The sequence below is a fragment of the Canis lupus genome, chromosome 14 (assembly GCF_003254725.2).
Source record: "Canis lupus dingo isolate Sandy chromosome 14, ASM325472v2, whole genome shotgun sequence".
Taxonomy (NCBI): Eukaryota; Metazoa; Chordata; class Mammalia; order Carnivora; family Canidae; genus Canis; species Canis lupus.
In genome coordinates, this window is record NC_064256.1 from 49,638,479 (window position 1) to 49,665,912 (window position 27,434).

General features: G+C 36.0%; 1 long non-coding RNA gene across 1 annotated transcript in view; it reads left to right on the forward strand.

Annotated features, from left to right (window-relative positions):
- The first annotated feature begins 1,865 nt into the window (after positions 1–1,865).
- The window catches only part of LOC112670743 (uncharacterized), a 114,928-nt gene continuing 89,359 nt past the window's right edge, over positions 1,866–27,434 (forward strand). The window contains exons 1-3 of the long non-coding RNA XR_003143182.3: positions 1,866–1,971; positions 2,459–2,655; positions 3,554–3,626. This is a non-coding gene — a long non-coding RNA (uncharacterized LOC112670743). The remainder of the gene's footprint in view (positions 1,972–2,458; positions 2,656–3,553; positions 3,627–27,434) is intronic.

Consider the following 27,434-nt stretch of genomic DNA (forward strand, 5'->3'; position numbering starts at 1 on the left):
GTCTTTGGGCCGTGGGTCAACCTGCCTTAGCCTCTGGGCCTCTATCCTCTGAGTAGCTGACTTCTTCCTCTGAGCAGCTACCCCCGCATCCTCCTGCTACTTCCTCCTCCTCCAGCCACTGCTGAGGTCTCAGAGACCCAGCTGTCCCTCTCTTTCTGGAGAAGTCCCTAGTGTCCTTGCCACTTTCCAGGTCAGAGAATTCCTTGAATTCCCTCCCATCCTCCACCTTCTATTTTATTTCTGGGAAGTTCAAGTCTTCTAGCCACTATTTGCCATTGATCTCCACGGGGGGGAGGGGGGATCTCCTGGGCCCTCCACATTCGCCCCTGACTGTAGTGCTTGGCTGGTGGGGTCCCCAGCTGGCTTGCTGGTAGGTGACACGGGTGTCCAGGATGAGCAGCTCCATGTAGTCGATGAGGGGCAGGGCGCTGGGGGCAGGGAACCGCAGTTCGTCCTTAGCTGATACACATTTGCTCGAGGACCGAGCTCAGGGCAGCGTCCTTCTTGTGCGCACCGACTGGCGAGAACCAGGGAGTCCAGCGCTCGCAGCGTCCTCCTGAGCAGCACGTGGCACCGCTTGGGGAAGGTCAGAGAGTGGAGACCGAGCCGCTGACATGCGGGGAGACAGCCGCCACCTCTGTCCCCTCTGCCGTGCAGGCCACCAGCCTGTGACCGACTCCAGTGAGCCCTGAGGACAGGCCGCTGCCCGTCGGGGCCTTTCGCATCAGCAGCTTCTGAAGGCAGCCAGAGGCCTCTGACGTAGACGGCGTCAGCGCTGGACCCAGCCGTGCTGGGGGCCTGGCATTAGGTGGCCTCAGCACCTTTCTGGTCTCCGGGTGCTCAGAACGTCCGCAGGACCTCGAGGGCAGCTCTGGAGTAAGACGTAGCTTCGTACGACCGCGGCGAGGGGCACGCAGGCCAGAAGCATTCTTATGCCCCTTTGGTCCCCTGGGCACCCGGTCCTCCTCCTCTTCGTCTTCCTCCTCCTCGTCCTCTTCATCTTCCTCCTCCTCATCCTCTTCGTCTTCCTCCTCTTCATCTTCATCTTCCTCCTCGTCCTCTTCATCTTCCTCCTCTTCATCTTCATCTTCCTCCTCCTCATCCTCTTCGTCTTCCTCCTCTTCATCTTCATCTTCCTCCTCGTCCTCTTCATCTTCCTCCTCTTCATCTTCATCTTCCTCCTCCTCATCCTCTTCGTCTTCCTCCTCTTCATCTTCATCTTCCTCCTCGTCCTCTTCATCTTCCTCCTCTTCATCTTCATCTTCCTCCTCCTCATCCTCTTCGTCTTCCTCCTCCTCATCCTCTTCGTCTTCCTCCTCCTCCTCTTCATCTTCCTCCTTGTCCTCTTCATCTTCCTCCTCCTGTTCATCTTCCTCACCTTCCTCCTTGTCCTCTTCATCTTCCTCCTTGTCCTCTGCATCCTCCTCTTCCTCCTCCTCCTCTTCATCTTCCTCCTCTTCCTCCTCGTCCTCTTCGTCCTTTTCATCTTCCTCCTCCTCCTCCTCCTCATCTTCCTCCTTGTCCTCTTCATCTTCCTCATCTTCCTCTTTGTCCTCTTCATCTTCCTCCTCCTCCTCCTCACGGGCTCCCTCCAGCAAGTCTGGCAGGGAATGGAACGGCCCAGTCATCAGGCTCGCAGCTGTCCAGGCGGCTGAGGCAGAGCAGGTTGCGGTCCTCCTGCAGGCACTTGTGGAACCGGGGACCTTTCCCTTCTGCCAAGAGAACTAACTGGTGCTTCTGCTCAGAGGCACCGCGTCAGCCACCACGGCCGCCCGCCGCCGCCCCGCGGGTCTCCCCTGCGGGGGCTCCTTCCGGCCCCCACAGCCCGTCCGCGGCTACTGCGGCTGCGCGGTGCCACTGCGCGGTGCCGCCGGACTTCCGGCCGCCCGCACTTCCGGTGCTCCTGCCTCAGGGCGGAAGGAAGGACGTCGGGGGGCAGGTCGTGCTCCTCTTTCCTCTTCCTTTGGGAAGGTCGGGAAATATGTGCTTTTTACTTGTTTTGTCGTTTGCTGTTTTATTCTCCTAATCCCGGAAGTCTCTGAGATACCATTGCCGATTCCGTTCTGTAACAACAAATGATGCGGTGGTGGTTCACCCTCTTTTAGAAAAATAATTTTATGCTGTATTCGGTGTTCTTATATGATTGTACAAATCTTAGAAAACAGGAATAGCAGAAAAATATAAAAAATTCATAGTCATCTACCCAAAGAAAATGACAGTAAGCCATTTGATGTGTTTTTTTTCAATATTTTCTCCTCATTTTTTTAAACTCTGATTTCCTCTCCCTTTAGTAACATTCACACACATACTTTTTTCTTTCTAAAAGGGCAGTGCTATTTATTTTGATAATTTTAAACATGAAATTAATAAACATTAATTGTGTGATGATAGGAGAATTTACTTAGTTATTCCACTGTTGTTAGATTTTTAGGTAATCTTCAAATTCTTCTTGTTACAGGCGATGGTGTTCACGATTTTTTACTAATTCATGTTTCTCTGCATGTGCATCAATTGATGCTTTTATTTTTATCGATACAGTAGTTTTAAAATTAATTTAATCCAGGAGGACTTTCTTTGAGAAAGAGCTTGATGGAGGTGAGGGTGATGGAAATGAGGAAAGAGAAAAATGCATCTTACAAATCCACAGTCGTGCAGGTCAGTACTTGATCTGGCCAAGAAACACATGTTATCTGATTTGTTTACCTGTCTGTGGATTCTATCTTCAGATCCTCTGCCTGCTTACTATTCAGATCTTACTTATTTCTTGCTGGATTTTAAGATTTATAACATGTGTCTTGTCCTTTATATTTACTACAAATAAAATGTTTATACTTTTTCTCCTTGCCTATTGATTATTTAAAAAGTTTGTGTGTGTGTTTGTTTTTTTTTTTTTTTTTTTTTTTCAGTTACAGCTGAGACTTGCTTCCCTGTCTCACAAGTGTTAGGCACTGAATCATTAATTTAAAATAACATTTTTTATTTTTAAAAGATTTTATTTATTTATTCATGAGAGGCACAGAGAGAGAGAGAAAGAGGCAGAGACACAGGCAGAAGGAGAAGCAGGCTCCATGCAGGGACCCCAATGTGGGACTGGATCCTAGGACCTCAGGATCATGCCCTGGGCTGAGGGTGGTGCTAAACCACCGTGCCTCCTGGGCTGCCCTAAAATAACTATTTTGAAAGCAAAGCAACCTTTTGCTCCCTTCTGAACTCTAGTTAGAGCTTTTTCTGTCTCTGGTTTTATCTGTTTGTTTCTTTCTTATTTATTAATGCTTAAATAATGAAGGCATTTTGGACAGTTTATTTCTTTTTGTTGTTGTTGGCAGTGATGTAAGGAATGTGAAAAATCGTAATTATATAAGCCTCAGTTTTACTTCAGTTCACATTATTGTTTTCATAGAAAATGGAATAGAATCATGTTTAAATTAAACATGATTTTCATAGTGGCATATGACCAGGTGTATTTTTTATGAATGCTTAGTATGTAAATGCCATGTGAATTTGTAAATGTTGTACCTACTCACTGTTATTTTATAATATTTTATTATTTCAGCAAAGCAATATGCCACGATATCTATGGGACAGCATGCCAGCTTCCTTCCCTGAAGGGTTTTCTGGAGATTAAGGTACACTAACGTCGTTTTATCTACTATATTGTATCCCATTAATAAATCATCATCCAAATTATCAAAGAGTTATAGGTGCTATTTTCAGTTAGGTGATTATAGAAATTGAGGAAATACAGGAAAGTTAAAAAGGAATGAAAGACAAAGATTAAAACAACCTCTTGATGTAATTATTTTAATTCTTTTTAAAAAATAAAATACTGAATCTTTATTTTTTTAGGCAGAATGACTATTTCCATTTTCCAGATGTTGAAATATAATTTTAAAAATTAAATGTATTTTGAAGGAAATTCTTCTAACTATATCATAATCCCCTTTGTCTTGTACAGAAAGTACAAGTGTGTGTTTTTAAAGATGTTTATAGGGATCCCTGGGTGGCGCAGCGGTTTGGCGCCTGCCTTTGGCCCAGGGCGCGATCCTGGAGACCCGGGATCGAATCCCACGTCAGGCTCCCGGTGCATGGAGCCTGCTTCTCCCTCTGCCTGTGTCTCTGCCTCTCTCTCTCTCTCTGTGTGACTATCATAAATAAATAAAATTAAAAAAAATAAAGATGTTTATGTGGATGTGTTTAAATTTTAACATTGAAATATTATATATATTAATAATAGATTTTTCCTGAAATACATCATTTTGTTCCCTTCAACATACATCAAAATAGTAATTTCTGGTCCTTAGGGATCTGGGGACAGTATCCATAAATTGACATTTCCAATCTCTAAAATCTTTTCATGTGCAGAAAAAAATAGTTTTGTATGTAGTACTGCTTTACTTAATAAGTACACAATTGGTAGTGGTTTCTGTCTGTGTGTAGGTATATCACTCATGTCTACAGATAATGCAGGTCATTATTTTTGGTGCCAAACTTAATCAGATAACCTGAGCTTTGCTTTTTAGAGATGAAATATTACATTAGCCATAGGACATTAACAAGAAAAACAATGCAGCTGTAGACTGAAATGCCCCTGATAACTCGATTTTTTAATGTATTATGCTAATACTGCCAAGCAGATGTTACAGCTTTGTGGCTGTTTTATATGAGCTGCTGAAGGAAATGCAGAGGATGGTTTTTAAATCAATAAAGCATATAATAGTGATGATGAGAGAATAGCCATTCCATTCCAGTAACTTTTAAGTGATATTCCCATTGGCAATGGCTGTTTTGGGATATCTGTTAGGAAGATGTTTTTACTTTTACGTTAACCAACAAAGATTCTTTCTCATCCAACAAGAAGCTGGGCATGATTTTTATTCTTTGAAAAACTCCAGGGGCAGTGATATGAAGGTTTGAGCACTTCACAAATTATTACACACATTTGGTAAAACCAATTCTCACTTAGTTTAGTGTTAAGAAGGAAAGTATTGCTCTGGGCACATCTAATGATCTTCCCACTGTAGACAAGGATGGCTACTCTGTGCACAGGATATAATTGGATAAAAGGATTCAGACTCTTGAACCCCCTCATCATGACCTTGTTTTATAGATCCTAAGAGTCACCGCTTCAACAAAGTGTCAGGTTTTCTCAGTTAGTGGCTGATAGTGTAAAATCACTCCAGACACATTTCCTGGGGTTTTGTTTGTTTGTTTGTTTCTTATTGTTGTAGTTGTCTTTAAGTATTTTGACCTGTGATTTCGTAAAAGATATTTAAATTTTTCCATGTGATCTTGATTTCATAGTAATGCTAGTGGCTGTCTTATGTGCTATACATTTCTCAAGCAGTTACTACATGATTAGATAGTATGATAATTGGTGAGAGGATGTGAGAAATTAAAGACGATTTTCAAATTTCTTGCACTGCTGTCTTAAAATGCTCCTTACAGTAAAATATCAATTTAGGCAGGTGGAAACAGGAAATTAAAATATTAGCATTTGGCATCACAATAATATTTATTTATTTATGTATTTATGTATTTATTTATTTATTTATTATTTTACAATAATAATTGTTCAGATAAGAGTTATCAATAGCTACTAAGTTGAGAGGATGGAAGTTTTGTAAGAAACATAAATAGCCAATACTTCCCCATATGCATTAATTACAGACACAAAACTCTGTAGTGTAGAAACCTGGTAACCTGGTGATCAAAATGATCTTTACCCGTAGTAGTAAATAGGTATCATGTGTCTCCTAAAGAATGATTAACCAAAAGTACATGTCTTCTTCGGTGTCCTGAACAAAATATGTAAGTTGAATTTTGAGACTACATTAGAGAAAGTTGAATTTATTCAACTAAATAAAGTAGATGAATTCTTTAAAATGTCAAAGACATGATTAAAAAAAGGAAGACCAATGAACTGTTCTAGATTAAAGACTAACAAGGGATGACAACTAAATGCAACGTGTGATGCTGGCTTGGATCCTGGGCCAGAAATTTGTGTCTTTGCCTATAAAAAATATTAGTGGGACCATTGAAATCTGAATAAGCAATGTAAATTAGATAATAGTGCCATTTTAATGTGAATTTCCTGACTTGGATCATTATATTGTGGTTATATTCATGACTTTTAGAAACTCTACCCTGAAGTACTTAAGGGGTAAAGGGGCATCATGTATGAGTACAACTTACTGTCAGATGATACGTCTGTATGTATGGATAAAGAAATAGGAAGAGTCATAATACAAATGTCTACATTTCTATAGCTATTCTTTTTGTCCTTGCTACTCAAAGTGTGCTCTGTGGACCAGCAGTATTAATACTAGCTGAAGTTAGTAGACATGCAAGTCCTACTGTTTGAAAATCTGCTTTTCAATAAGATCATCAGGTAAATGGTATATCATGAACTTTTGAGAAGCACTGCTGTATTTCACCTTCATTATACGTATAATATGGCTTGAGTCACAGGGGTGAAGTAGAGCTGGAGTCTTAAGCTGGATGGCATCATCCTTGGAATATGTGTGTAATGCCAGGTCTTACTATTATCATTACCTACTTAAATGTTAAAAATGAGAAGACCCCAAACCCTTTAGAATCAGAATTTTTGTGCTTTCCTTCTCTTGAATTAGAATTTTCAACTGGAATCTACAATTAGTGGGTTGTATAATCTGTGTAGAAAGTTATGGTCACTATTCTTATAAATGAAATAGTATGAAAGGGAATAGAAAATTAAAAAAAAATTCTTCACCTATAGTAAATTAGATAAATGCTGTGGTCAGCCTGAAGAAGTGGAATGGCCCCTGAGTTTGGTTTAGATGTGGAGACATGATGCCACACATGCACCAAGAAGGTGACAAAAATAATTACTCACAAGATAGGATTTCTGAGAGAGCAGAGCAGCTCCTACACAGGTTAAAAATGACTTGAGAGAGTTGCAAAAGGAGAATCTCAAGGGGATTTTATGATGTTTAGAGTGTGGGGATGTGGAAAAGATTCCCACAAGTAGCCTGGGCCTTGAGGGCTTTGAAATCTCACACCTCTTGGCTCCAAAGGGAGCTTTCTTATTTGCCCAGGTGGAGGTAACAGATAAAAAGTGGGCATGATGGGACTTGAAAGCAGCCAGTAGTGAAGCATCAAAGGCAGAATCATACTCTATCACAGTAAGCAGTACTTCATGAAACCTGTCTTCAGTATCATGCGTGCAAGTGTTATGAACTGTGTTCTGCAAAAACAATGTTTTTGGTTTGTGGTCAGAAAAGTTTGAAAGTTTGAAAGCTGGAAACTGAAAAGTTATTGAACAGGTTACACTAAATTATAGCTTGACTTAAGGAATATACATTCAGAGACTCCCTTCCATACCCCCAAGCTCATCACCAAATTAACTGCAGAAATGAATTTTAATGGTTTTACCCAGGCTTTAACTGTCTCAATATTATTTTACTCAGGGAATTTAGAGACCGGGAAATTTAAAGATCAATTGTTAACACTCTCACTGCCTGCCAGGCCATTTGTTTCACCTGGACTACAATAATAAAAGTTTCTTCTTTTAATATTAACTTTGACATAATCAGTCCCTGTGCTCTAATCTCATCATAGATTTGGCTTTCCAAACAATCTTATGGTATAAAAACTTGAACCTCTCAGTCATTATATTAATCTTTTGCATAAGATGTTACTTGGATACTTCTTTCTTTTCTATAGTTCTGCAAGTTTAGGAGTAGATTTTCTGAACTTTCAAAATCCCTAAAAACAGAAATTCAAAACAATCTCTTTGGTCTAGCCAGCAGAGTTCCTACTATTTAGCTTACCCAGATAGTGGTAAAATTTCTATAATATATTTTCTTATCAACCAGAATTTAACACAAACATATTTTATTTTGGCCGGCCTACAAATATATTAAGAACTTGTTTTACTGCATGACAACTCCTGCTGATTCCTCTTCCCAACTCTTACCCAGATTATAGCGTTACATGATGTTCTATGCATGAAAGTATATTGGCTTTTGTCTAATTAATGTAATTCTCTCATTTTTCACAGTTATGGCTATGAGTATGGTCATATGACTAGGATTTTCAAAGATATTCCAATATTCTGACAAAAGAGTTATTTAAATTATTTTTTATTCTTGAGTTAAGTGTATTTTTGAAATGTATATGATTTTAGTTTTTTGTTTTTGCTTTTAAAGCAATGCAATGAGATTATGCCAACTGTACAAACATATATATGTGTGTGTATCTATATATATATTTGTATAGACACACAGCCATATCCCTTTGATAGATGGAAAATGTTGATTAAAATGATACCACTTTTCAATGTTAATTGAACTGTGATCTCACTGTATAATAAGCTTCCATTTTCAAAGAGTATGCAGTGTGAGGTGTTTTTGGACACTGCATTTTAGATTAGAACATGATTGAATATATAGTCTGCTGCCTTAAAAAGCACAATTACCACCCTTTAAAAAAACAATATAAGTTGATGGATAATCTGACATGTGAGTGCCTTGTGATGTTCATCTAGAAGCAGGGTCTCAGGTGTGTGATTTGGATGTGATACAAAAAGAAACGGAGAGCAAAGACACATTTCTGTTTTGTTTCTTCTCTTGGTACTTCTAATTTTTATCAATAAATTGGACATTTTCCTTTTCATGCCTTCCTTTCTATGCTTTTTCTCTTATTGTCACTTCTGCCTTTTAAATATATTTTTGTAATAACTTTTCTCTTTCTTTTGCTTATCTCTAACATTCATTAAATTCTATAAAATCCAAAGATATGCATGGTCTCATGGAATAATGTTAATTAAATAAGAGAAAACAAGGGTGGCCCTTTTTTCCACCTAAAAATCTGTTTCAGTATAAAGTATCATTATGTCAGTTTTCAAAAATGCCTAAGATTTGTCTGAACATATAATTGGAGTCAGAGAATGTGCTTAGTCTTGCTCACAGCAGAGCAATAAAAATAAATTAACTAGCTTTGGTGGTCTGTATGCCATATGGTCTTTAACGTGCTAGAGTAAGATCACCTTTGAAAAAACACCTTACTGATGAAAGGGAAAAGTATCATCTATTACTGTTGGTTTATCCTTGACAGAACTGTGTCACATGGCATTCCAGTGCACCATGTACCTTAAATTCCAGAAGGAATATGTTTCATTAAAATACCTGGCTCATTTTCAATTTTCATTTTTATTAATCTTGATTGTTATACCACCAAACATTTGGATTTGTTGCTGTATAATTGAGCTAAACCTTTTATTTCCAGAATGTTTGAGAAATATAGGCTGTCTATTCATATAGATTAATCAAATAATAACGTGTGTGAAACTAATCAGTCAACAGTTGCTGTTTAAGGTAATTTTCTATTCAACATTGTAAGTTTCAAAGATCAAGGACAAAACAACAAATGATGAAAAATGAAGTTTAATTGGTAATTTAGTTGTGAAGCAAGTTACAGGTTATATAAAACTATATTAATGTAGCATTTGCACATTTCATGTATTTTCACCTAAATCATCAATTAAAACATTGAATAGGAGAGAATATTAAAATATTCCATGGGTGACTTCCCTCTATACTGACATAATTAATAACTAAATTTTTTCATAATAAAATTCAATTAAATATCTCATACCACTGTTTTTCACCCCATAAATTAAGCCTAATCTGAAAATTGATAACAAAGAAATTACTAAATGCCTTACTAATCTTATGATATAACTATAACTGTTTTTATTGGCAGTGAATTATATTTAGATCAATATGTATGAACACATTTGTATTTGTTAATAGTAAACAATTTAATTCCTCATTCTCATTTTTTTATTGCCTAAATATTAATCAAAGTATGTCTGCTAATCCACTGTAGCAATTCCAGAAATCAATATAACTCTTACCACTTAGCTTTAGTTTCCAGAAGGTTCATTTTTTTTCTTAATTATGATATTTACTAATCTTAATTTTTTAAAGATTTTATTTATTTATTCAGACACAGAGAGGGAGGCAGAGACACAGGCAGAGGAAGAAGAGGCTCCATGCAGGGAGCCCAATGTGGGACTCGATCCCGGGTCTCCACGATTACACCCTGGGCTGAAGGTGGCACTAAACTGCTGAGCCACCCCAGCTGCCCTACTAATCTTAATTCTTTCGGCTACTTTCTATTCACCATATTCTTTCAAAGACCATCCACCTCATCACTGTAAGACTGCTTCAACACCTCTCTCTTCAGCCCCCTGGGATAATTTTTAACAAAACAGTAAGTTGAAAGAGACCAAATATCATTGTGAGTGGTTCCAACATAGAAATTTTCAAAGTAAGTTTTGCAACCTTAAAGTTATCATTCAAGTTTTTGAGTTTAAGAAGCATGGGTTTAGAAAGAAGATTTCTTTGGAGATAGCTGTACTCTGAGACCTGTAGAATAAGGGTGAAATAATCAAGCCTGGTGAGAAGACTTTTAACAAAACTGTTGAGAAAGTTTAATAATGCAGTCAGCAGTGTTGACTGGTGGTTATCTGTCTAACTTCCTCCTGAAAAATATAAAGGTAATACATGATCTAGGCAGTGGCTGGTAGGTGAGCTGAACAAAAGGTGTATGTACTTTCAGAATTCATTGGAGAAAAGATACATGATTATTTCCCAAAAGGAGTGGTGTGCTACAAGGGGGTGAGGGTTAGTGTGGTAGCATTTTAAGCTGTAAGGGTCTGTATAGGAGAGCGTGGATGAACAAGAAAACAAGGTGAAGTGAGGAGTGGAATTGATAGGAAAATACATCTGTCTACTTCATGGGCCGTGCAGTAGACATTCCCAGTGGGACCTCCAAAAAGCCCATAAAAGTACCTTATAAGAGCAGGTTTTAAGGGATCCCTTGGTGGCGCAGCGGTTTGGCGCCTGCCTTTGGCCCAGGGTGCGATCCTGGAGATCTGGGATCGAATCCCACATCGGGCTCCCGGTGCATGGAGCCTGCTTCTCCCTCTGCCTATGTCTCTGCCTCTCTCTCTCTCTCTCTCTGTGACTATCATAAATAAAAATTTTTTAAAAATTTAAAAAAAAATTAAACCCAGCATTAGAGACTGCAAAATCATGTAAATACAGCATCAGTTAAATAAGAATTTTCCTGTTCCGTCTTACCTTCTTTCATCGCTAAACTCAAACCTGAGGGAGGTCAGAATGGTCTTGAGCAAATGGACACATGAAAAAGAAAAGGAAAAACCTCACAATACCATCCTAACCTTAATTGCTGGCTTCTTGCCTGTGGATTGTCATAACTAGAGACAAATATTTAATTTTATAATATAAGAATTTTATCATTATATGGATCTTAGAATTATAATTTCTGAATTGAGTTGGTATTTCTTGACTTAAAGTGATCATTTACTTTTTATTACCTAGAAGTAGTCAGAGAAGTCAATGTATTGAATTAGTTTTCGTCTATATGCGAGGAAATGTTTTGGCTGCTGAATTGATTTTTTAAAATTCTTTATTATGGAAAATTTCAAATGTATACATAGTGCAATGAACTACCATGCATCAATGACCAATTAAAATAGTTATCAACTCATGACCAGCTTGTTTCAGTTATGCTATTACCCTTGGATTTGTTGAAGTACATCTCAGATATCCTATCACTAACTGAGTTCATTTTAAAGAGAGAAAGAAGAGGCAGGGATACTTTAAGATTATACTTCAAGAGCCTTTTGTGGAGCTAAAGACATATGTGTGTTTCTGTGTGCCATGTCAGGGATAGAGGTGGCCTGGATTTAAAATCATGCTCAGAGAGGGCTGGATTTATCAGATCCAAGAATATCGAATGAATTTAAAGTGATTTGAGACTGCTGTCTCCTAACCCATTTTGGGCTTCTGGGCAGTAATTCATTCTCTGTCTTAGAATTTATTATGAAACATTTTATTCATAAATGGGAATGTTTTAATACCTTTATAAAGCATAAGTATTAATATATAGGTAATATAGGTAATAATACAACCTAAGTAATTGAATTATTAGTACTGGGGAAACCTGTGTACTCCTCTCTGACCCTCATTCTTCTTTCCCTCTGTGTGATAATCATGATCCCCACTCTTGTATTTATCATGCCGTTGCTTTTTTGTAAAGAGTTGCTTTGTGTGTGTGTATCCTTAAAATATACATTATTTAGTTTTGCATGTTTTTTAACTTGATGTACGAAATATTGACGATGGACATTTGGAATATTCCTAGTTTTTTGGACATTATAAATAATGCTGCTATGAGCATTCTTTTATATGACTCCTTGGGCATCTGGGCAAGAATTTCTCTAGGGTATATGCGTAGGAATGAACTTGCTGGGCCATTAGGCTCATATCATCAACTTCTGTGGTTGAATTTAAATTTATCTATGAAGTGGTTTGCCAATTTACATTCTTGCTAGCTCTGTGTAATAATTCCCAATGTACCATATCTAAAAGAAACACATGAAATAGGCAAAATATTTACAATTTTGTCACTTATTAATTTGAAATGGAAATTTGATATTGTTTTGATTTGTATTACCGATAGCCAATAAAGTGGAGTATATTTTCATATTTTATATGTCATGTGTGCCTCTCTCATCTAAAATGCATGGTCTTTTTTGGCCTAATTTTTAATTTGATTGAATTTTTCCCCTCGTTTGTAAGAGTAATTGACTTAATCTGCATATAAATCCCTTGCCAGTCTTATATGTTAAAAATTTGTGGCTTTTAATTACCTTTTTAAAATGGTGCCTTTGATGAAGGCTTTACATATATAAATCTTTTCCTTATGAACTATACTTTTTATATCTTGTGTAATAAATTCTCCTATATTTATTTATAAAAGCTTTAAAGTTCTCTTTTCACATTTTCAGATTTTTGTCATCTGGACTTGATTTTTGCATACAGTGTAAAGTATATCCAGACTTACCATTTGTCAAATAGATAACCAGTTGTTCAACTATTCTTCATTGAATTGCCCATTCGTTCCCCAGTTGATATTCAGAAGCAATTTGGATTATATTAAGAATAGCAGAACTGGGGAGTCTGTTTCTGGACTCTTAATATTATTCTGTTGGCTATTTGCCTATCCATGCACTAGTGCTACTCTTTAGTTATTATTTAATTTTATAATTATTTCTGGTAGGGTAGAGGTAATGTCCTTTTACATTCTTATTAAGAAAAGTATTTTCTTGGGTGCTTGGGTGGCTCAGTGGTTAAGTGTCTGCCTTTGGCTCAGGTTGTGATCCCGGTTGTGAGTCCTGCATTAGGTTCCCTGCTCTGTGGGAGACCTCTGCCTCTGCCTCTCCATCTCTCATGAATGAATAAATAAATAAAATTTTTAAAAAAGAAGAAAAAAAGAAAAAATAAGTCTTTTCTTGGAGTGTCTGGGAGGCTCAGCTGGTTAAGTGTTACACTCTTGATTTTGGCTCAGGTCATGATCCCAGGGTCATGACATTGAGCCCCACGTGTGGCACTACAAACAGTGGTGAGTCTACTTGGGATTCCCTCTCTTCCTCTGCTCTGCTCCCCTGTGCTTGCTCTCTCTCTCTCTAAAATAAATCTTTAAAAAAGAAAAAGTATTTTCTTGAAACTTGTAGACTTTATTGTGTTTTTTGTTTTGTTTTGTTTTGTTTTTTTGTTTGTTTTTGTTTTTTTAGAGAGAGAGGAAGTGAAAAAAGGCAGGGGGAGAGAGATTCTTAAGCAGACTCTACACCCAGTGAAGTCAACACAGGGCTCAGTCTTCCAATCCTGAGATCATGACCTGAGCCAAAATCAAGAGCTGAAGCAAACTGACTGAGCCACCCAGGTACCCTGAAACTTCGTAGACTTTAGAATTACCTTGTGTTGGATTTCAGTTGGAACAGAAATGAGTGTATAAAATTAGTATTGAGAGAAATGTCAAATTCATAACATTGTTCTTCATGTATATATTTAGTTGAACCATGTGAAATTGCTGATGTTTGACCATTTTGACCAACCAAAATAGCAGTTTCATCTAGTTGAACTTAATAGTTCATCTCTCAATTTATTTGTGCTTCTTTAATGCCTTCCATTAAAATTTTATTATTTTCTTCATGAATTTACATGCATTATTTGTTAAATTTAACCCTAAACACATATTTTTATTTTAATTTATTATTGTGAAACAAATCCTTTTTAAAAATCACTTTTCTGTTTTGCTTTATGAAGAAGTAATTTACTTGCATTCATTTTTTCTCTTTTAACTTTAATTTCCTCAACTAGATGGTATTTATATGAGCAATGATTGGCAATATCTTTGCCTCATTCAGTTCTTGATTTTAAAGGCTTCTGTAGTTCACTATTAAAGTATAGTGTTTGCTTGAGATTTTTTGGTCAATAACCTTAAGATATTTAGGAATGATTTTTTAAAATCCTAGTTCATAAATAGGCTTTAATTTATCATGAATAAAGGTTGAATATTATCAACATATTTTTCTGCAGTTATTGATAGGAACTTGTGGATTTTCTTCATTTAACTAATGGATTATGGTGCAGTATGTTGATAAGCTTTTGTGGAGAAGTGTATATGGTTTTCCCCATTTTTATTTTTTATATTTAAAAAATTAGATACATCCTTACAAAAAAGTGAATTAATATGTAGGTATTTTACCAAATAATATAAAACTAACACCTGTTTGCTTTCTCCAGCTTATGCAGTAGAAAACTATCAGTAGCCAAAAGGCTACCCCAGAATAAATACAAAAAAAGATTTTGTTTAAAAAAATGACCTGTATTATTCTGGATAGCAAACAGTCGTGCCTTTTATTCCTAGGGAGACACTGTCTCTATCTTCCCAACTTGTTTGCTAAACATACATTCTTGACCATTTGGAACAAAGCTGAAGCAAGATGTATGGCAATATGAAAGATTCCCATAGAGAATTGTCTGTCAGTAATCCTGGACTTTGAACTCATGTTGTGACTGTGGAATTTGGAGTTTTCTATTTTAGGGATAGCTAGATGCACCTTCTCTGCAAAAAAGGGCGTTAACAGATACTTACAACAGAGGCAGAGGCAGATTGTAACAAACACATAAATGCCCAGTGATATCCATTCTTTGTCTTCATCCTGCACTTACCACTAAACTACATTTTTAGACCCTTTGCAACTATGTGGAGCTAGGAAATTCTCATCAGAGGATTATGAGCTGAAATAATGTATGTTAACACTTGATAGAGTTATTAATAAGCAATATGCCTTCCACATGTTTTTTTTTCTTTTGTGTGACAGCTAGGTGCAAAGAATCCAACATCTTTGAAAATGAGAGAGAAACACAATGAAGAGTCTACATTCCTGAGTGACTAGAAAGAGCAAGAGCCTCTCTTCTGACTTTCATTAGTCAGACAAACATACATGCACACACACTATTATTTCTTTTGTTGTATGTATTTATATATTAAAAACCACAAGTTCATATCAACACCTACAATTCTAATCCAATACCACATAGTTTGTTCTGCTTTTCTCCCTTTCCAAATTTGTTAGTCCCTTTTTCTTTATTGAGAAGAGGAGCAGAGCTCAGAGATACTTTCTGTTGTGTACCATCAACTACTTTTGCATGATTGTCTTGCTCTCCATACTCAGGCTCCAGCACCCAGCACTCTGACAACCCACACTGGGATATCCCTCCATATGGGTTCTCTTCTCATTCTACGTCAGCTCTAACACCTCCTACATGATCATCCCTACTCAGTAGCATGGATTCTCTCCTTACCCTGTTCTAATTCTAACACTCTACCCCGGGCTGTCTCTTGGGGGGACATGCTCTTTACCCTGCCCACTAGGGCATATGCAGTTTTCCTTATGAAACATGTTTTAAAGCATAGAAAGTAGATCTGTGAAGAATATTAAAAGTTACTGAAGGAGAAGGGATCAACAAATTTGGAAAGGGAGAAAAGTAGAATAAACTATGTGTTATTGAATTAGAATTGACAATGTTGGAATAAATTTTTTTAATATATAGATATGGAAATGCCTATTTTCTCTGCCCTGCCCAATGATGTTCAGTCCAAATTGTTCAGGAATAGAGGAAAAGAAGAAGAAAAGCCAAAACTATGATTTAAATTATTTTAAAAAAAATTTAATTCCTGCATAATTAATATACAGTGTTATATTAGTTTCAAGTGTAAAATATAGTGATTCAGCAATTCTATACATTGCTCAATGCACCTCATGGTAAATGTGCTCCTCTTAATCTCCTTTACATGTTTTACCCATTCTTCCACCTACCTCCTCTCAGGTAACCATCAGTATATTCTCATAGAATTAAGAGTCTGTAATAGTGCACAAGGGTTCCTTTTTCTCCACATCCTCACCAACATTTATTGTTTCTTGTGGCTTTGATTTTAGCTATTCTGACAGATGTGAGGTAATATCTCACTGTAGTTTGATTTGCATTTCCCTGGTAATGAGTGATTCTGAGTGTCTTTTCATGTGGCTGTTAGCCATCTGTATGTCTTCTTTGGACAAATGTGTGTTCATATCTTCTATTCATTTTGGATTATTTGTTTTTTGGGTGTTGAATTATATAAGTTCTTTATATATTTTTGGGTATTAGCCCCTTATTGAATATATCACTTGTAAATATCTTCTCCCATTCAGTAGGTTGTCTTTTATTTTGATTGTTTGCTGTGTAGGGCCTTTTTATTTTGATGTAGTCCCAATAGTTTAATTTTGCTTTTTTTTCTCCTTGATTCAGGAAAAATGCTGCTATTAATATACTCAAAGAAATGACTGCCTATGCTCTCATTTAGGACTTATATGGTTTCAGGTTTCACTTTTAGGTCATTAATCCTTTTTTTTTTTTTTTTTTTTGGTTTGGTGTAAGAAAGTGGTCCAGTTTCTTTTCTTTCACATGTAGTTGTACAGTTTTCCCACCATCATTTGTTGAAGTGATTGCTTTTTTTTTTCCTATTGCACATTCTTGCCTCCTTTGTTGAAGATTAATTGACTGTATAATTGTAGGTTTATTTATGGGTGCCCTATTTTGTTCATTTGATCTATGTATCTATTTTTGTGCCAGTTGCATACTGTTTTGATTACTACAGCTTCATAGTATATCTTGAAATCTGGAATGGTGATAACTACAGTTTTGTTCTTTTTCGAGATTGCTTTAGCTATTCAGGGTCTTTTGGGTTACCCAGAAATTTAGGATTGTTCTAGTTCTCTGAAAAATGCTGTTGGTTTTTTGATAGGGATTGCATTAAATCTGTAGATTTTGGGGGGGTAATATGGACATTTTAACAGTATTTGTTCTTCCAATCCATGAGCATGGAATATCTTTCCATTTGTTTATGTCATCTTCAGTTTCTTTCGATCAATATATTATTGCTTTCAGAGAGTATATACAGTTCAGTCTCACTGCCTCAGTTAAGTTTATTCCTAGGTATTATTTTGCTGCAATAGTAAATGGAATTGTTTTTTTTAATTTCTTTCTGCTACTTCATTATGAGTGTATAGAAATGCAAAAGATTTGTCTATATTGATTTTGTATTCTGCAACTTTACTAATTCAGTTGTTAGTTCTGGTAGTTTTTTAGGGTTTATATATGCTGTCATGTCATCTGCAAGTAGTAAAATTTTACTTATTCCTTATGACCTTGAATGGCTTTTATTACTTTTTCTTATCTTATTGCCATGGCTAAGACTTTAGTACTCTCTTGGGTAAAAGTTGTGAAAGTGGACATCCTTGTCTTGTTCCTGATCTTAAGCGAAAAACTTTTAGTTATTACCCATTGAGGTTGATGTCAGCTGTGGATTTTTCATAGATGGCTTTTATCATGTTGACATATGTTTCCACTAAACATATACTGTTGATGTTTTATCATGAGTGAATGTTATATATTATCAAATGCTTTTTCTGCATCTGTTGAAGTGATCATAAAGGATTTTTATCCTTTCTCTTATTGATGTTATGTATCATCTTGATTTATGTCTGAATGATGAACCACCCTTCCATCAAAAAATAAATTCCACTTGGTCATGGTGGTCTTACCTGGTTTTGGTATCAGGATAAATCTGGCCTTATAGAATGAATTTTGAGGCTTGGCTTCTTCTATTATTTTTTTGAAGTAGTTTGAAAAGAGTAGGTATTAACTCTTTAAATGTTTTTAGAATTTACCTGTGAAACCATCTGGTCCTTGATTTTTGTTAGATTTTTTTGATTAATGAGTCAGTTTCATTGCTGGTAATCAGTCTGTTCAAAATTTCTATTTCTTCCTGATTCAGTTTTGAGAGGCTATATATTTCTGGTAATGTATCCATTTTTTCTAGGTTGTTCAATTTGTTGGCATATTATTTTTCATAATACCCTCTTAATAACCCTTGTATTTTTGTGTGTTGGTTATTCTCTTACATTTCCAATTCTGTTTGAGTCCTTTCTCTCTCTCTCTCTCTCTCTCTCTCTCTCTCTTTCTCTCTCTCATCTGTCCAAAGGTTTATCAATTTTTTTTAATCTTTCCAAAGGACCAGCTTTTGGTTGCATTATCTTTTCTATTGATTTTTTGATACTATTTTTCTTGTTTCTGCTCTAATCTTTATTATTTCCTTCTATCTACTGGTTTGGAGTTTTGTTTGTTCTTTTCTAATTTCTTTAGGTGTAAAGTCAGGTTGTTTATTTGAGATTGTTCTTGCTTCTTGTTGTAGGCCTATATTACTATGAACTTCCCTCTTAGAATTTGCTGCATCCTGAAGATTTTGGACTGTTGCGTTTTCATTTTCATTTATTTCCATATAATTTTAAATTTCCTCTTGATTTCCTGGTTGACCCATTTGATGTTTAGTAACATGATATTTAAACTCAATGTATTTGTGTTCCCTCCAGATATTTCTTGTGGTTTATAGCATTATGGTTGGAAAAGATGCATGATATGACTTAAGTCTTTTTGAATTTGTTGAGACTTGTTTTGTGATTTAACATATGATCTATTTTAGAGAATATTCTATGTGCCCTTGATAAGAATGCATATTCTGCTATTTTAGGGTGGGATGTTCTAAATATATCTGTTAAATCCTTTTGGTCCAGTGTGTCATTCAAATCCTTGTTGAATTTCTTTTTTGGATGATTAGTCCATTGATGTAAGTGGGGTGTTAAAGTCCCCTGTTATTATTATATGACTATAGATTACTTCCTTTGTATTTGTAATAAATTGTTTTATATGTCTGGGGCTGATTTTTATACATATACTTAATTTTACTGATTTATACTGCCTGCTTTTCTTACTTCCACTCATAGTCTTTGCTTTCCACTCAGAGTCCCCTTTAATGTTTCTTGTGGAATTGGTTTAGTGGTCATGAATTCCTTTGACTTTTTTTTAACCTAGAAATCATTTCTCCTTCTATTCTGAATGATAGCCTTGTTGGATACAGTATTCTGATTGCAGTTTTTTTTTTTTTTTTCTATCAGCACTTTAAAATATCATGACACTCCTTGTTGTCTTCAGTGTTTCTGCAGAAAAATCAACTGATAGTTTTATGGGGTTTCCCTTGTATGTAACTATTCTCTTTTCTCTTGCTGCTTTTAAAATTCTCTCTTTATCAGTACTTTTTGTCATTTTAATTACAATCTGTCTTGGTGTGGACTTGCTTGGGTTGCTTTTGGAAGTTCTCTGTGACTCCTGGATATGTCTTTCTGTTTTCTTTCCCAGATTTGGGAAGTTTTCAGCTCTTATTCTTTCAAATAATTTTTTATCCCCTTTTCTCTCTCTTCTTCTGGGTTCCCTATAATGTAGATGTCATTACAACCTATGGTGTCACTGATTTCCCTGTCTATTTTCATTTTTCCCCCTCTCACTTGTTCAGCTCTATTGCTTTCCAGTATTGTTCTCTAGGTCACTGATTCATTTTTCTGCTTGTTCTAGGATATTTATTCCATCTAGTATGTTTATTTTTCTTCTCTTTTTTTTTAGGATTTTATTTGTTTCTTCATGAGAAACACACAGAGACAGGCAGAGACATAGGCAGAGGTAAAAGCAGGCTCCCTGTGGGTAGCCTGATGTGGGACTCGATCCCAGGACTCCAGGATCATGACCTGAGCCTAAAGGCAGATGCTCAATCACTGAGCCACCCAGGTATCTCCATCTAGGATGATTTTTATCCATTATTGAGTTCCTCATTTCTGGTTGGTTCTTTTTTGTTTTCTCGGTCTTTTTAAAGGATCTCTCCACTCTTTTCCCAAGTCCAATGAGTATATTTATGACCATTACTTTAAATTTTTTATAAGGCATATTACTTACATATGTTTTGTTTAGCTGTCATGCTGTGATATTGTCCTGTTCTTTCATTTGGGACATATTCCTCTTTTTACTCATTATTTCTAACTCTCTGTACCAGCGTCTCTGTGTTAGGAAAGTCAGCTACATTTCCTGCTCTTAAGAGTAGAGGCCTTATAAAGAGGAGGTCCTGTAGTGCCCTGCAGTGCAATATCTCCTGTTGACCAGAACCTTCAGGGATGTCTTCCATGTGTGCTATATGATCCCTACTGAGCTACATTTGCCTTGAGTCCCATCATCTACAGAGGCTCTCTGCCTGTTGTGGAAAGGATTTGGTCTCTCTATTGCTAGTGGGCCAGTCTGGGGCCACCTTTGGCTTGAGACCAGGCATTCGCAAGAGAATGAACTACAGGACACTCTCTCTGTGTTGTCCATTGAGAAGCTTTTATGTGAACAGAGCCTGGAATCAGAACAGATGTCTGCCTCCAACCTACTTCCAGGACTGTAGTCAGAATGATGTGCATGTGGTTATCTTCCCTTCCCCCAGGCAGGAGTCACTTTGTAGTGCTGCTGTCCCATCAGGACTCATTGTATACCACCAGACTGGTGCCACCACTTTGGATGGGCTCTGGATAGGAGTGTGTTGGAAGGGGCAGGTCTACAGGAAAATGCAGGGTGTGGCATGTGGTGTTTGCAAGGTTTGTGCATTTCTGCTCTGAGAGGGGACCTAGAGCTGAGGCTGGTGGGGGAGGATTTGCAGAAGTGTGAGGGGCCCAGGTGTGCTGTTAGCATGCTGGTTAGTGTTGCACTGTGCTGATTCCTACACATGTCCATCTATCTAGGCTGGGGGGGTGGTGGTAGGGGAGGGCAATAGAGTTCACCAGTTTTTTTGTTCTTAGAGAAATCTCTCAAGGATCCCTGCTGTCTCTAGCACACACACTGAGTTTAGAAAACAAATCTGTTTCCCATATACTTCAGTCCCTTTTCAAATTTCTGCTGTATATTACTGGGACTGTTAGTTGTGCTATTTCTTGAAGGATGGAGACTCATTTTCCTGTTGCCCTTCTGGCTCTCCCAGAGCTGAATCACTAATTTTTAAAGTTCTAGGTGTTAAGCCCTGCTGATTGTAAGAACTCATGAAATTATGCCCCGCTGGTCTTCTGAGCCAGATGTTGTGGGGCTTCATCTTCCCCATGGGTTCCCTGAGCCTTTGGTGCTTGATATGAGGATCTGGTCCTCTCCCTCTCTATGGCCTCTGTGTCCCTCCCTCCTATGGACATTTTTGTGGGTCTCTTTAGCTCCTGATTGAGTCTCTGCCATTGCTACCCTCTTCAGTGTGATCTCTTATCTACATTTACATATGGAAAGTCTGTTCTGCCAGTTTTAGATCATTTCTTGTTTTATTTACATGGATGTGGCTGTTTTCTAGTTGTATCCATGGGACAAGGTGAGCTTAGGATCCTCTTACGCCACCATCTCCCCTGGAAGTCTCAAAATTACAATTTTTCATGGCTGCATTTTCTCTGTTTCATGATTTTTAAATTGACTTTTCTACTTTTGGATGTCTTAACAGTCTTAATATTTCTTTATGTGATGCTATAATAACTTTTGGAACCCCAGATTATTAAAGAAGATTGCTACAAGTAAAATTACTAGATTACAGTATGTAAAATTCTGGAACCTTTATAGAAAAAAAAAACTCATTGTTCTAATCCCCATTTCCTTAGTTAGCAACAATTTTGCACCTTTTGTTATTTCCCATTTTTCCTGTGAATTCTTTTTTCATGTTTACTGACCTTATTTTTTGTAGTGCTTTGTTGATTAGTTTTAAAATGCTATTTACATTAATCATTGTAATACTTTGTCATATTTATTGCAAACATGCTTAGTAATTTTTCATATAAGTTTTGTGGTATATTTTTAATGTAATATAATTTAAAACATTTTTCATATTATTGAATAGTTTCTATGGCATATTTAGAAAAATTCTATCTCAGTGATATTTTAACCATTTACAGCTTTCTTCTACAGCTATTATGGTTTCATCTTTCATATATAGCTCTTTAATATATTCCTTAAAATATTTATTTTGTGTGGTTTCTAGCAAAGATTTTAATTATTTCTTTTCTAAATATAGTACAGTTTCCGTAACATTTTTCTTAAATATTAATATTTTCTTAAATATTTAGTTATAGATGTTAATATCCATTTCAGGGGAATTTATTTCATTCTGTCCACTTTTCAAGTCTTATACCAATACCACAGTGTTTTAATTCCTGTGTATTTAGTCATTAGACCAAAAAATTCCTTCCATACCTCATCCTATTCACAGCTTGAACTATTCTGAGTGTTTTTGCAAATGGTCTTAGAATCTTCTTCCTTGTTTTTCTCCAACAACCTATTATATTTTATCATTTATCCAAATCTATGATGTCTCTTTTTATTCAGTCCTTTTGTCTCTTGGTAAAGTTTTCATCTTTCCTTCTTATACCTATTCCTATATTTTTTATATATTTTGTTGTAACTATGAATGAGTTCATATTTTTTCTTATAAATTCTACTGTCTTTCTGTTATCTGGGGAAATTACTGATTTTTATGCATTTATCTTATATCAAGCTATTTTACTATAGTCGTTTATACTATAAATATGTTATTTTTCTTGGTATTTTAGGAATACATTGATATTGTCTTAAAATCTCATATATGTCTTTCATCAAATATACTGTATTAAAGTAAATTTATCAGCAAATTGTGAAAGCTAAACTTTCACAGCTACAGTGTCTTTTAGAATAACAGATTTACAGTAGCATTATTTTGTCAGAAGACATACCTCTGTCTGGGTTTTGGAAAATTAGATATATTCCAAAACTCATGTCTGTAAGGGGGGATATAAATGGCTACTTAAATATAAATTTTTACTGATATAAATATATCAGTATATATATATATATATATAGCCACAATGTGACATAAATAATTCATTTTGATTATAGGTCCAGTCTTCATATGTGTTTTCTAACTATATTTTTTCTTCTTTTCATTTGTATATGATTATTTGTAGACTGTTTTTAAGTCTAGTTTCTAATTGTAATGAATTGTATTTTAAAGTCATTCTGTATTATACTGATACACAACCATTATGAAATATACAGTGCTTTAGGAAACCCCAATCCTTAACTTCATGAGAAGGTCATACAGATATATCAAGAATCTCTATAGTATATCTTTAACAGGGAATTTTACAAAGATGTTTAATGACTGAACCTAAAATGAAAAAAAGAAACTTTTTTCATAGACATTAACTTAGAGATCAGTCAGTATAGGTGGAAGCTATATGCCATTTAGTGAGGTTCACTAAAGATATGACCTTCCATCTTCTCTGCTACTTTCTCATTTCTACTGACTTTCCTCTATGTTTGCTTCACTACTCTGTCATAGGCCAAAAATAGTAAGTGGTGAAGCATTACCAAGAATTATTTTGATTTTTGTAACTTAAAGGGAAAATAAGTCACAAAATGTGTTTTTTCTTTTTAAGTCATGTGCTGTCATAAGGGGGTGGTTTTGTTTTCTCTTGCCTAAAAATTCCAAGCCTCATAACCTGGTAGGTCTCTTAATTCCATGAGAAGTAGCTGTAACTTATCCTTGTAAAGTTATCAATATCGGAGTATTTATGCCACCTCAGTATAAAATCCTAATGCCATTTTCATCAAGATAAATATCTATACCCATATTCTCTGATTTTATATATTCAGTAAACATTTCATTAGTTCATATTTTGCTTCCCCAAATATGTAGAGAAGCTCACTAATTATCTTGGAACTTCAGACTGCATAGAAAACCTGGTGCAAATTTCTGTGGGAAGTATCATTTTTCAAAATGTTTCCAAGGATGTGGGAAGGGCTGGAATTGTAATTTACCTGTTTAATGGCTACCTGGAGTAAGCTGATACGCACTACTCATTCCCCAGATATTCTTCTCTTCACCTTCAGCAAGATGTTAAATGCTTTTAAATAGCTATTCTGTACTGTTTTATTGGTGTTAACAGAACTGTTATGGCTGTTACTGACCATCTTTATAGCCCTTTGCTGCTTCACTTCCACAGCATGCATGTCTGGCTACCAAAAATGTCATTGATCATAGTTTTAAGCATCATCCTTAGATGATAAAATTGTTGATATCATTGAATGACAGATTCAAAAGTATCATAAAAATTCTCTCCAACAGATGGCAAATATACCACTGTTTACATTTTTTAAATGAATGCTACAGATGGTAAGAAATTATTCCTCCATGTTTAATAGGAAAATTCTACAGCATTTCTACAAAGGCACTTTTCTTTTTACTGCAAGGAAATATATTCAGTAATTTAGCTCCCAACCACTCTTTTGACTTCCAAATTGTATGTTGGAAGCATATGGGAAAGATACCTAAAAAGCCAGTATTCATTTTTTCTTTATGTGTCCTTAAATTTATTGAGTTGTAAAAATAAATAGTAATGAGAAAGGTATATGGATGTGTTCATTTTTAGGGAAAAAGTGGTAATTCCTAAAAGCATTTTTAGGTAGTTTACTCATTCAATTACGACATGTTTCATGATTAAAATTCCTTGGCTATAAAGAAGACATTTAAATATCACATAACATCTTAATATCATTTACTGATGTTTGTATTGTATACTAATGTTATGCTTATCTTATGAAAAGATATGACAATGTTTTGAGTGAGCAATAATTTGATAAATAGGCATTTGAAAACAAGAATTTAAATTTTCTATTTGATTATGATTATAGTTCTAGTAGCAGAATAGTAGAGATCATTACACTTTACATAAACAGAAGGTTCATACCTTAAAATATTTTGTTCTATTCTCTCAGTAGTGTATACATATTGCATGGACGCTGATAAGGAAATCATTTTCTCCATAATTAAATCATTTTATGCCCATGTTTTAAAAAATAAAAATTTAATTCTGACATCAGGGTCCCTTTGTAGAATGTCAGTACCATTCTCAACTTTCTTTCTTTTGAACACTTACTGTAACGGTCTTGTTTTTCAAATGTACATTTAACTTAAACATAAATTTGATTTCTTTGAAAATATACATTATTAGATATTCCCGCTTCGAATAGCCTCTTGACATATTTCTCACTTGTGAGTATAAGGGCTAGTAGTAGAGTTAGTTTCTGGTTGTATCACATAGAAAAGAAAGTTATATTTAAGTATTCAGAGTTGAGGTACAGTACTCCTTGCTGTTGTTTGCTCCCATTATTTCTTTATATAGTCCTTTAATAAACATTAGAAGGCATTGTTAAAATTCAAATTCTGTAATTTTTTTAAATCAAAACAGAGATTAAATTAATGAAAGGTGGATTTAGCAACTAATATTTATATGTCAACATTCTAACATTGCATGGCACATCTGTTTTGTGACAAGATAGTACATAGTGGCCTTCCAAAGGCAGGACATAGACATTGCCTCAGTATACTAAAGCCAAGGCCACATAAGACATCACTGTTAGAAATTCTTTTATAGTCTTGAATTCTCTTTTTTAAAATGGTTCACAGACATTATATCATAATCACTGTGGAAGTTGATTAAAACAAAGATTGCTGTGTCCCAGACCTAGAGTTTCAGATCCAGCAAGTCTGAGGTGGGGCCAGAAAATCTGCATTTCTAACAAGTTCTCAGGTGATTTTGATGCTGCCGGTCTGGAGACCACACTTTGAGAACTACTACTTTAGCATTAAGACAAAGGAAAAAAGTTCTAACGTTCTAAATTAAGTTTTGCCATTAGCTGTGTGATCTTGGAAATGGCACTTACTGTTGCAGGTTTACTCTTTTATCTTTCTTCAAATGAGAGTGTTCATCTAGGTGTTTACTCATTTCCTTGTGTTTCACCCAAAGATCTATGAATATAAATCAAGAGCCACAAAAGAGCATATAGTGCCTTTAACTAGGGTGATTCAAAGGTCTTACAAAGCGCAGAGCTCTGAAAATTCTTTTTAAATTACACAGGAACTCTGCCCTTCATCCCTTTGCTTCCTCTGCAAAGGTTACTACGCTTAAGGATAACCAGACTTATGGGTATCATTTTTTAATGTATAAAAATATCAATCACTATGATGTATGCCTGAACCTGGTAGGATCAGGTATGTTAATTATACTTAAATGTAAAAAATTTCTCTGCTTGAGCTATACAAAAAACAAACAGAACAAAAAATGTTATCTAATGGATACGTGTTTCTATATTTAATCTTTATCACATTACAAAATTAGTGTGGAGGCTCCCACAACAATGTTATCAGAGATTTCTCTGTCTCAGGCTGCTCTTTGGGCTCAATGCTATGGAAGCCAGTGCCTTAGTGTTGTTTACTGATTTAAAATTCAAAGGTTTCTAGAGCATCTTACAAAACCCTTGTATGGTCAGCTTTTTAGTAAGTACTAGTTTCTGTAAATTATAATAGTGGCCTTTCCCATCCCTCTATTTCAGAGACTTATAAACCTCTGAGTTAGAAAGGCTGGGGCTAGGGGCAGCCCCAGTGGCGTAGCGGTTTAGTGCTGCCTGCATCCCAGGGCCTGATCCTGGAGACCCTAGGATCGAGTCCCACATCAGGCTCTCTGCATGGAGCCTGCTTCTCCCTCTGCCTGTGTCTCTGCCTCTCTCTCTCTCTCTCTGTCTCTATGAATAAATAAATAAATAAAATCTTAAAAAAAAAGGCTGGGGCTTAGAGACATACATGTTCTCTCCATGATTAATCTGATTGGGTTTTACTTAGGTTGAACTTACCTAGGTCCATTCAACCTTTCTTGAATTACATTACTCTATTTCAGTTATAGGTGAGACCATTTTAGTCATTGATAAAAGCAGACTGGAAAGATTATCGACTATTCAGAATCAGTATAGGGCATGAGTGGTTTGTTTTGATGGAGCACTGAATGTTAAAAAAAATGGTTTTCAAATCTATATCATTGACAGTCCCCAAAAATTTACCACAAGGGCTATGAAAGTATTAACTTTACTTATTTAAAGTTTTTTTTTTTTTTTTAAGATTTTATTTATTTATTCATGAGAGACATAGAGAGAGAGAGGCAGAGACACAGGCAGAAGGAGAAGCAGGCTCCCTGAAGGGAGCCGGATGTGGGACTTGATCCTGGATCTCCGGGATCATGCCCCTGCCGAAAGCAGGCACCAAACTGCTGAGCCACTCAGGGATTC